We start from the raw sequence: 10833 nt of genomic DNA, 5'->3' as shown, positions 1-10833 counted from the left end.
AGGAAGTGAGGAGTGTCAGAATCATTTAGTTCTAGGGTTAGAAAGGAGTAAGCAATTTAGCCCACCAAAAAAAAGGGGTGGGGAGCCAGGCGGTAGCACAGTGGGTTAAACGCATATGGTGCAAAGTGCAAGGACTGGCATAAGGATCCCGGTTCCAGCCTCCTCCCCACCTGCAGGGGGGGTCGCTTCACAAGTGGTGAAGCAGGTCTGCAGGGGTCTATCTTTCTCTCCCCCTCTCTGTCTTCCCCTCCTCTCTCCTTTTCTCTCTATCCTACCCAGCAATGACAACATCAATAACTACAACAATAAGGGCAACAAAAGGGACTAAATAAATAAAAAGTATAATTAAAAAAAAAGGCTTTTAATATTTCCCCAGCCTAAATCACCTTGACATTTTTTTTACACTTATCTAGAGAAAGGCAGAAGTCTGCAACCTATCCAAAGTTATAAAGACCACAAACACAGTCACTCCAACTTTATATTCTGCCAAGCTAGTCCTCCGGTTATTTCAGATCACTGAGCAAATCATGAGCATATTTCTCACCTCTGCTCACCTGGGCTCCGGGGCATTCAGAGACTTTTAGCACTGCCTTGCTTCTGCGTCTGAAAGGATAGGGCAGTCATCCTTACTCTCCTACTTTTGTAGTAACTGGGAAGACCATGTATATTGGTTGATGTCACTTCCTTATTCCTGAATTGTCTTTTCCATGAAACATGTAGTGTTCCTATGCACTCAGCCACAGTACCCTTTACAATGAGATATGAGGTGGTGCTTGCTGATGATAGCCACTGTATCTCAGGACTCCAGATCTCAGGAGTCCAGGCCTACTGTTTGGGCAAGCTTTCCATGTAGTGCTGTTTCCATCTGCCATGTTTCTCACTTAGTTACGACTTACCCACCTACTCAATGCAACAGGCATTTTATTGAGTTCCCTGCATTATTACAGGCTCTGTTCAAGTCACTTCTGTACACCAATAAATGAACCTAAAACCAGTTACTACCCTGAGTGAGCTAAATCACATTATAAAAATGTCAGTTCATAGTATTTTGGAAGATCTAAGTGGTTGTAAAAGAAAGGGAGCAAAAAAGTGGGGCACTGGAGAAAGAAGTAACAGTTACAATTTTAGAGTGGTCAGAGTAGGTCAATTTCAGAAGGTAACATTTAAGACTTGAAGGAAGAGAGGAAATCCTGCTTTTAGCATGCCCTCAGCTGAGCACATTACAGCATCTCTGGGATGACTTTTCAGTGCACAAAATGCTAGGGTATCCCCTCCGTTCCTGATACAATAGATCTTCAATGAAACCTGAAAATGTGTATTCCTCTCAAGTTCTCAGACAATGTTGATGCTACTAGCTTGAGAACTATACCATGAGAGCCCCTGACCTAGGAAATCATTGCTCAGTGACAGTGCCTTACAAGAACCTGTCTGGTGGTTGTTTTTTTTGTTTGTTTGTTTGTTTGTTTTGGTTTGGTTTGGTTTTAGCAACAGTGGAATAGAGAGCAAGAGTGGATGGAAATACGAAGGAGAGGGAGAATAGCAAAGAGTCAGTGCATCCAGGATCTAAAAGTTCGGAGTGAAAGAATCTGTTGTTGCATTTGCAGAGAGGGATAAGATATGACTGAGCAAATAGGAGTGTTAGAACCATGTTGTTCACTAGTCAGTTGAGAACTAAAGTGATGTGGGGAGAAGGGGACATGCACAGATATGAGGCAGGACAGACAACATGTGTGGCGACAGTGGGTATGCTAAGAGCTACTTGAAGACAGACTACACAGTTTGCTAACAGATGGATGTCTGCTCCTCATGTCTACTTCATGTAGGGCGACTTCAGGGTCATTAAGCAATGATGCAGTTGACATTAAGTTTTTCCCTTTTATTGCTCTTGTTTATCATCGTTGTTGTTGTTATTGTTGGGTAGGACAGAGAGAAATCAGGAGAGGAGGGGAAGATGGGGGAGAGAAAGAGAGACACCTGCAGACCTGTTTCACTGCCAGTGAAGTGACTCCCCTGCAGGTGGGGAGCCGGGGGCTGGAACTAGGATCCTTACGCCGGTCCTTGGCTTTGCACCATGTGTGCTTAACCCGCTGTGCCACCACCCGGCTCCCCCATAGTTGACATTAATTGAGAGTGTATAATAAGAGAAACAACTTTGAGTTTGCAGTTTTTGAAGTTTAGTCATGGACCTGCCAAACTGGGAAGGCCTATTTTATTTTATTTTTTCATTTATTTTATAGTTTTCTTTTCTTTATTATTTCAGTAGTTTTCATCTAGTGATAATGATTTTGTGGTGTCTGACAACTCAATGGTCCCATCCCATAGTAAATCCATAATCCAGTCATTAATTCAAAAATTTTAATATAGTTCCATGGGAATCTCATGGTATTTAATTTAACCAAGCTTAATAACATTTTTTTTTACTACACATAACATTAGATTTTTCTTCATTAAAATGCTCCTTATGGACCAGGCAGTGGTGCACCTGGTTAAGCACTCACACTACAGTGTGTAAGGGCCTGGGTTCTAGTCCCTGGTCCCCACCTGCCAGGGAAAAACTTCATGAGTGGTAAAGCAGGGCTGCAGGTGTGTCTCTGTTTCTCTCACTCTTTATCTCCGCTCTCCTCTCAAATTCTGTCTCTATCCAACAATAAATAAATAAAAATATTTTTTAAAATTAGAACTAAAATGTGTTGGTTATGCTGAACAAATTCAATATAAAATTAGTCATTATGGACAACATATAGCAAACAATTTCCACACATATCAAATACACTTATTTTTTAAAACATAATTTGAAATTGATGAATACATATTGACATATATTTTATTTTAATAATTTATTTATCTATAAAATAAAAATTAGAAAATAGTGACAAAACTATAGGATAAGGGGGATAAAATTCCACACATTTCCCACCACCAGAGTTCTGTCCCTTACCTCCACGTATGGGCCCGTGATCATTATGGGGTGCAGAATGTGGAAGGTCTGGATCCTGTAATTGCTTCTCTGCTGAACATGGGCACTGGTAGGTTGAACCATATCCCCAGCCTTTTTCTATATTTCCCTAGTAGGGCAGGGCTCTGGGGAGGTGGGGTTTCATTACATTGGTGAGGTAGTCTGCCCGGAGAAGTCAGGTTGGCATCATGGTAGCATCTGCAACTTGGTGTATGGAAAAGCATTAAGTTAGTATATTCCAAGGGAGCTATGACTTTACTAATTTTTGCCTGAGCCTGACATCTAACATGGAAGTGGGCCAAAGGTGTTATCTGGGGAGACAGTGTCAGGGTTGGAAATAGGACTAGAAAGCTGGATCAGGGAAGAGAGTAGCTCCCAAATCTGGGAAAAGTGTATTAATACCATTAACTATAAACCCTATCAATTTGATCTGAGACCTGTATTCAGTGCAGCAACCTGTGTAACCTCTGCATCCCTGTAGGTCTGAGCTCGCATTCTGTGGCCATAGCTAAGAATGGTCTAGGCTGCACCCATTGCCAGACCCATCTTCTTCCGGTGGTAGAGGACTTTGGTCCACCCTCCCTTCAGAGAATGGAACAGTCCCAACCATTGTTGATCCATCCACATTGAGGGCAAGGTCCAATAGGGGCCCACAAAGGGGTCCATTATTTTATTCCTGATGGAGATGACCAGTGACAGTGGAGAGAGGGATCAGTTAGAAGTCTAGGCCCATCATTGTCTGTGTGGGAATCCCAGGATTCTCTGACTAGGGCCCTGGGAGATGAGGTGGCCTGGTAGTAAGCAAAAGCCATCATTAAAGTATGCTGGTCTCCTGGGGTTGGGTGGTGGCAACCTGGTTGAGCACACATGTTAAAGTATGCTGGTCTCTTGCCCTTATCCAGCTTTTGTAGTCCTCTTTATCGGACTAAGTTGAAACTATTTGATTAAGTGCTTTATGTTGTCTTTTTTAGGTCTTTCTACTTGCTTGCTGCACTTATTGGGTCACTGAAAACTATTGTGCACGTTTGCTTTAAGGTCTATATTTTCCCCTAACTTCTAGATACATGTGCACATGTGCTTTATCTCTTGGGCCCTGGTTCATAGCTAAATGTTAGGGTTTTCTTTAGGAAGTACCTACCTGAAATGGAATTAAAGAGTCTTATGAGCTAGGAATGGTCTCACCAGAGTACTGGGTCTAAAGGGTTGGCATTTCACGCCTGTCCACTGTGGACACAGTCCAAAGTGAAACATGTAAAGGTGGTACTGGTTGCATGGATTAAGTTGAGATCAGCAGATGCAGTATCAATTGGTATGGGTTGAGAGAAGCCTGCTGAAAAAGATGAGTATGGGATGATCCCACTCATAAATAGAAGTTGAGAAAGAAGAACAGAAAGGGAAATGCAAAGCAGAATTTGACCGAGTTTGGAGTATTGCACCAAAGTAAAAACTCTGGTGGTAGAGGGTGAGGGTGGATGTTTCAGCTTCACTAGAGTGGAGTGGAGGTCAGGATACAGACTTCTGGTGTCATGAATGGTGTTAATATACACTCCTATTAAATTATAGTCTTGTAATTCACTATTTTATCATTATGAGAGGGGGAAAAAGATTGAATGTCTCAAACTTTTTATGCATAGACCCCAGTTCTGAGTATATATTCCTTTAACCTAGGCACGTAAGGCTTCAAATTGGTAACTTGATTGAGTTTTAATTGTAGGCTTAAATTTCTAATACATTTCTAATAATGATTTTTTGAAATATTAAATCAACTATAATCTTAGACCAGAGAGACCAGAAACAACTAGCTGTGTCACTATTAGACAGAGCTGTATGTAAATAGAATTAAATGACATAAATCATGGTGAGGTCTTGTATGATACAGAGAATCGTAACAATGGGACTTTCAAAGTCAACCAGATTTCCAAATAATGTTGTTATAATAACTATCTATTGCCTTCTTAAACCCCAAGATAGCAGAAACCTTCCCCATTCTATATAAAACCCATATTTCATGGTTCATATTTCAGCAGGCTTCTCTGACACGGATTTTAGCCTAATGCTGATTATATCATTCATTTGAAAACTGATCTTAAATTAGCATGGGTCTTTGTCCTGGTTGGTAATTTTAAAAAGCTTTCTCAATTTGGATGTGCATTTTTCTCTTGACTGAAAACAGAAGAGCCATTTTATTTTTAAGTATAGGTATCAATTAAGCATCAGTATATCTTGATCTGGAGCAGAGGGGAATAATAGAATTAGAAGTAGAATGTAACACGTCTTAGACACATGGGTGGTCTTTCAAGCTATAAGAGATACCTGGAGTCACCATTGGAAGAAAAAGGGTCAAGGTCACACTCAGGTGAATGGGTTGAGGAAAAAAGAAGACTCATGAGGGGAAGGGGGGGAATTTATAGTAAGAAAACCCTAAGCTTGTGGCATCCTGGAAATATAATAGATAAACGGGGGGGGGGGGGAAGGAAGGAGAGTGGAAGAGGAGGAAAAATTATGTTTTTCAATGTTGCCACATGGCCACATAAGATAAAGGCTAACATCCCAGGTGTCCAACAACAGATGAGTGGCTGAGTAAGTCATGATATATATATACATATACATATACATCATATACATATACATCATATACATGTACATGTACATATACACACTACTCAGCTATGAAAAATGGTGATTTCACCTTCACTCCATCTTGGATGGTGCTAGAAGGAATCATGTTAAGTGAGGTAAGTCAGAAACAGAAGGATGAATATGGTATGATCTTACTCACAGATAGAAGTTGAAAAAAAAGATCAGAAGGGAAAACACTAAGTGGAACTTGGACTGGAGTTGGTACACTGCCCCAGAGTAAAAGATTGGGGTGGGTGGGGGTGGGGATGGGGGTGGTTCAGGTCCTGGAACATGATGGCAGAGGAGGACCTGTGGGGGTTGTATTGTTATATGGGAAACTGGGAAATGTTATGCATGTACAAACTATTGTATTTACTGTCAACTATAAGCTATTAATCCCTCAAATAAATTAAAAAAACAAAATAAGGGCTAACAACTGACCTTTGGATTTAGAAATGCGAGGGCATTTAGTGTTTGTAACAGCATTTCAGAAGAGTAGTAGGGGGAAGGGGGGAAATGAATTACAGATGAGACAAAAGGTATTTCTTTCAAAACGTTCTCCAAAGAGGACCAGAGACATTGAGTTGGAAATCAGTAGCTGATAGGTCAAGTAAAATGAAGAATAATAATTTTTTAGGATCTGCAAGATAGCTCACTTAGATTGTGAGCTTGATTTGTCTTGAGTGTGACCCAGGTTTGAATCCAGCTCCCAACAGACACACACACTGATGGGAGTTTTGGTGATGTCGTCCCTTTTACTCACTGCTTCCCAGTCTCTGTCTTTTAAAAAAAGAAATGCTGCTAAAAGATAATTTTTAAAAAATCAAAAAAAAAATTCTGTCCTGAACTCTAGGCACTATCTTTTTAATGTTTTATTTACTTATTGGCTAGAGACAGAGAGATCAAGAGGGAAGTGGGAGATAGGGATTGAGCAAGAGACATGTACAACACTACTTCAGGGCTGTGAAGATTTTCTCCCACCGGTGGTCAGAGAGGGCTTGAACCCACATCTCTGTGCTTGGTGATGTGTGTGCTCAGCACTGTGCAACATCACAAGACCCTTAAGAAGTATGTTCTATCTGGGAAATAATTCATCCTAGAGATTTAAAGCCTCAGTGATGACCCCCCCAAAAAATTAAGATAAGGAAATATATTTTTAAAATTTTATTAGCAGTTGAGTAATGATTTGACAAGATTACGGGACAAGAGAAAGACAATTCCATACAATTTGCACCACCACAGTTCCATATCCCATCCCCTCCACTGGAAGGTTTCCTATTCTTTATCCTTCTGGGTATATAGACCAAAGATCTTTCTTTATGTGGTACAGAAGGTGGGAGTTCTGGCTTCTGTAACTGGTTCTCCACTAGACATGGGCATTGACAGGTTGATCCATGCCCCCAGCCTATTTCTGTCTTTCCCTAGTAGGGTAGGACTCTGGGGAGGTGGGGTTCCAGGATACATTGGTGAGGTCATCTGCCCAGGCATGTCAGGATGGCATCATGGTAGCATCTGCAATTTGGTGGCTGAAAAGCATTAAGATGTAAAGCAGAACAAATCGTTTAGTAACCAGGAAAACTTAAAGGTAAGAATATATTAGATGAGACTGGGGTCTTCATGTTGGTAGAAGCTAGGAAGTTTATTTTAGTTTAATTTCAAGGGGCCTGTGACTGAATTAACTAATCAAAACTAACTTTTGCCTGAGCCCGATAGCTAACATGCAGGTGGTTATCTGGGAAGATGGTGTCAGTGTTGGGAATAGGACTAGAAAGCTAGATCAGGGCAGAGAAGCTCCCAGATATGGAAAAGTATATAAATTTTTTTGTTGATGTAGTGAATTACTGCTCTTGTAACTAAGAGGAGAGAATTGTTGGTACAAAGTTTTTGAAAAGACAAGAAAGGGGGAGAGTTGGTAATACAAATGAAAGGATCCTGGATCTAAAGAAGCACATGTGTGGTCCATCTGTGTTCGTTTGGTAATGCCAGCTAGGTATGGTGGGAGCACTAGAAAGCGGAGCCTCTGACTTGAACAGGGATGGAGGAGCAGCGTTTGAATGGTGGGAAGATGATCGGGTTTTCAATTTTCTATCTCCAGATCCTGGCTTGTACATAGTAGATTCGTAACCAGATAATTTCAAGCCTTTATACCTAAACATTGTTTTTGATAATTTATAAATATTTCTGGCACCATGCTTTAGATTTCTTCACTACATTAAAAAATGGGGGGGACATGGGAGCTGGGGAGACAGCATAATGGTTATGCAAATAGATTTCATGCCTGAGTCTCTGAGTGCCCAGGTTCAATCCCCAGCACCACCGTAAGTCAGAGCTAAGCAGTGCTCTCATTTCCCCTTTCCTGTCATCTCCCCTTCCCCCCTCTATCTTTCTCTCTCTCTTTCATTATAAATGATTGTAACTATTAAAAAATAAAACACAGCAGGAGGATATGAGCCTATAGTTCAATTGTCAAGTTGATCATAAATACAGATTTCTTTGGAAGTCAAACAAGAAAGCAGACTTTGTATTTTCGGGAGGCATGGTTGAATTTTCATGCTTATAAATACTGTGTTACTTATGTCACTGTCCATAAAAATATGGCATGGCATCTCCATTATTTTTAACAGAGATAGCATATGTCCATCTGAATTAAAAAATTTCAGAAGTCTCTCCCAAGTACTTAATTAGTCACGTAAAACATTTCTTGATATTATAGCTTTTTGTCCTTAGGTGGAGCTGTTAAAGTTAAGTAAGTGTGAATATCTGTCAAGTGCCATTCCTGCAAGAGTGCACGAACATTTTCTATATTGTGAGAAAAGCATAATTAATAGCTAATTAGGATAATGAAAGTAATATACACCAGATGTAGTGAGGACCTTGTAGAAAATTAGATAGCGTGATTTGGTCAAAGTGAGCTTGTTGAGAAGAATTAAAACAGTGGACATGTGGAGGGACAGTCAGTGGCTGTCGGGCTCCTACACCTGGGGGATAATTTAATCAAGTTCGCTATTGTAATACTCAGAGCTTCAAGCTGTTCCCTTTTCACAAGTTGATAACTTGGGATTTGGGCTTTGATTTGTAACATTCCTGTATGGTCAAGGTTTCATGTTGAGATGATCCCTTACCAAATAATTTAATAGAATCATCTGTGTTTGTAAGAACGGAAGAGTAATAAGAGATCTCGAATACTCTGGCTCACACTCCAAGTTTTCAGTTACTTACCACTGAGTATCATTCTAATACTTGTTAAGTAATTTATTTGCTGCCTAGTGTTCACTGGCTGCTAGGGATCTGATTTTCTTTTTTTATTTCTGATTTTCACCAGAATTTATTAACAGGTTTTCTTCATTCTAAAAGTAAAGCTGTATTTGGTCTGATTTGGTAGATTTCTTTTTTATTCTGGGGGTGCTGTAAATTTTTTCTTGAGTATTTCCAGATTTAAAAAAAAAAACAATTTATAAAGTAGGAAAACCCAGTTTGCAAATGTAGGGAAACCTATACAGGAAGCCAGGTAATTTCTTAGTTGGCGTATATAGCTAAACTTTGAAATAACATGCAGATAATAATCATAATGCCTAACACCCATTGAAACCTTGGGAGTTCCAGGCATTTGCTGATGGTGTGTGTGTGTGTGTGTGTGTGTGTGTGTGTGTGTGTGTGTGTGTGTGTGTGTGTGTGTGTTTGTATGTAATGTTATTAAATCCAGTAATAATACATATCAAAATCATAATCATGATTCCCATTTAAAGAAGAAGAAACTGAGTCATAGACTAAACTGTATAAATCACATGAAATTTTGACCTCTAGTTCATTGGCTTTCAACCCAGAAACATCTTGCATGAGAGTCAGTCCTGTGTGTGACAGCTGTACTATTACTCTGGTCCTTTATAACAGTTAGGTTTTTTTTTTATCCAGGCTTCTATTATCGGGCGTTTAGGTTAATTGAATGTTTTGACTGTGACTGATACTGTTGTGGACGTGGGGATGCACATACTCTTTCTGATTAGTGTGTTCATGCCATTTACGTGATGCCCGAGTATGGCTATTCCTTAATATTATGGTATTTCATTTTCCTTTCTTAATTTTTAATGCTTGCTTATTTATTTTTAGATAGAGAAATTAAGGGGGGAAGCGGGAGATAGAAACAAAGAGACACACCTACATCACTGCTTCAGGACTCATGAAGCTCTCTCCCTCCAGGTGGGGATGGGGGACATGAACCCAAGTTCTTGCATACTGTAACGTGTGCTCTACTGAGCGCACCCTCACCCAGCCCCCCTCTTAAGGGACCTTACTAGACATGTGAATTGAAGTTGTATAATAGAAGCTTACATTGCTTCCAGTCTTTTTTCTTGGGGGGGGGTACTAATTTTATTTGCATGTTTGTGTGGCTTAATTATTTACATTCCACACCTGAGTCTTTGATCTCTTAATTTACTAAGTGCACTTAGCCCCAGATGCATCATTCTGTCTCAGAGGATACAGTATCACCCTTTTTTGAATTGTAGAGTAGTATTCCATTAGGTATCTATCTGTGGCTTCTTTATCCAGTTAATGGGTTGTTTCCATACCTTGACTATTGTGAGTACTACGGTTATGAACATAGAGGTACATGGGTCCATTTGAATTAATGTTTTCATGTCCTTTGGATCGATACCTATGAGTGATATTGCCTGGCCAAAAGGGATTTCCATTTTTATTTACTTAAGGATTCCGTACTATTTTCCATTGGGGGCGTCATCAGTTTGCATTCCACCAACATTGCACCAGAGCTGCTTCTGGGAGATTATTTTTCAGAGAAAATTGGCACCTGCATATTAAGATAAATGTTAGAAAACATGAATGACAATTAGAGAAATAAAATCGAAAGCTCCTTGTTTGGGGGCAGAAGAGAAAATTTTTAAAAATCGAACCAAAATGAGTTTGACCATGTACTGATAAAATGAGGAATGAGAAGGCTAAACTCAGGGTGAACTAGACCAGATGTGGTCTGTGGAAGCAAGGTCAAGGGTGAGGGGTGAGGGGTGAGGGGTGAGGGGTGAGGGGTGAGGGGTGGAGTGGACCTGGGGACTGACTGCAGTGGTGTCCAAGAAATGAAGTTGGTGGTATGCTCAGTGAGCAGACGCCCCATTGTCATGAAAAGTGAGAAACTATCCCCACTGGGAAACAGCTGTCCTGGAAACTATTCTGCCCTCCTTAAACAAGATTTTAAAATTAATAAGATAATAAATATAAAATCAAATGTCTCACTCATAAAATTT

At 40.1% G+C, this 10833-nt stretch overlaps 1 protein-coding gene across 1 annotated transcript in view; it reads left to right on the top strand.

The window, feature by feature from the left end:
• The window catches only part of ITGA4 (integrin subunit alpha 4), a 92696-nt gene that overhangs the window by 51347 nt on the left and 30516 nt on the right, over nucleotides 1-10833 (top strand). The gene's annotated exons all lie outside the window — the stretch shown is intronic.

Source organism: Erinaceus europaeus, chromosome 18 (genome assembly GCF_950295315.1).
Source record: "Erinaceus europaeus chromosome 18, mEriEur2.1, whole genome shotgun sequence".
NCBI lineage: Eukaryota > Metazoa > Chordata > Mammalia > Eulipotyphla > Erinaceidae > Erinaceus > Erinaceus europaeus.
Note: the sequence above shows the minus strand (reverse complement) of the source record. Positions and strands in the feature narration are given on the sequence as shown.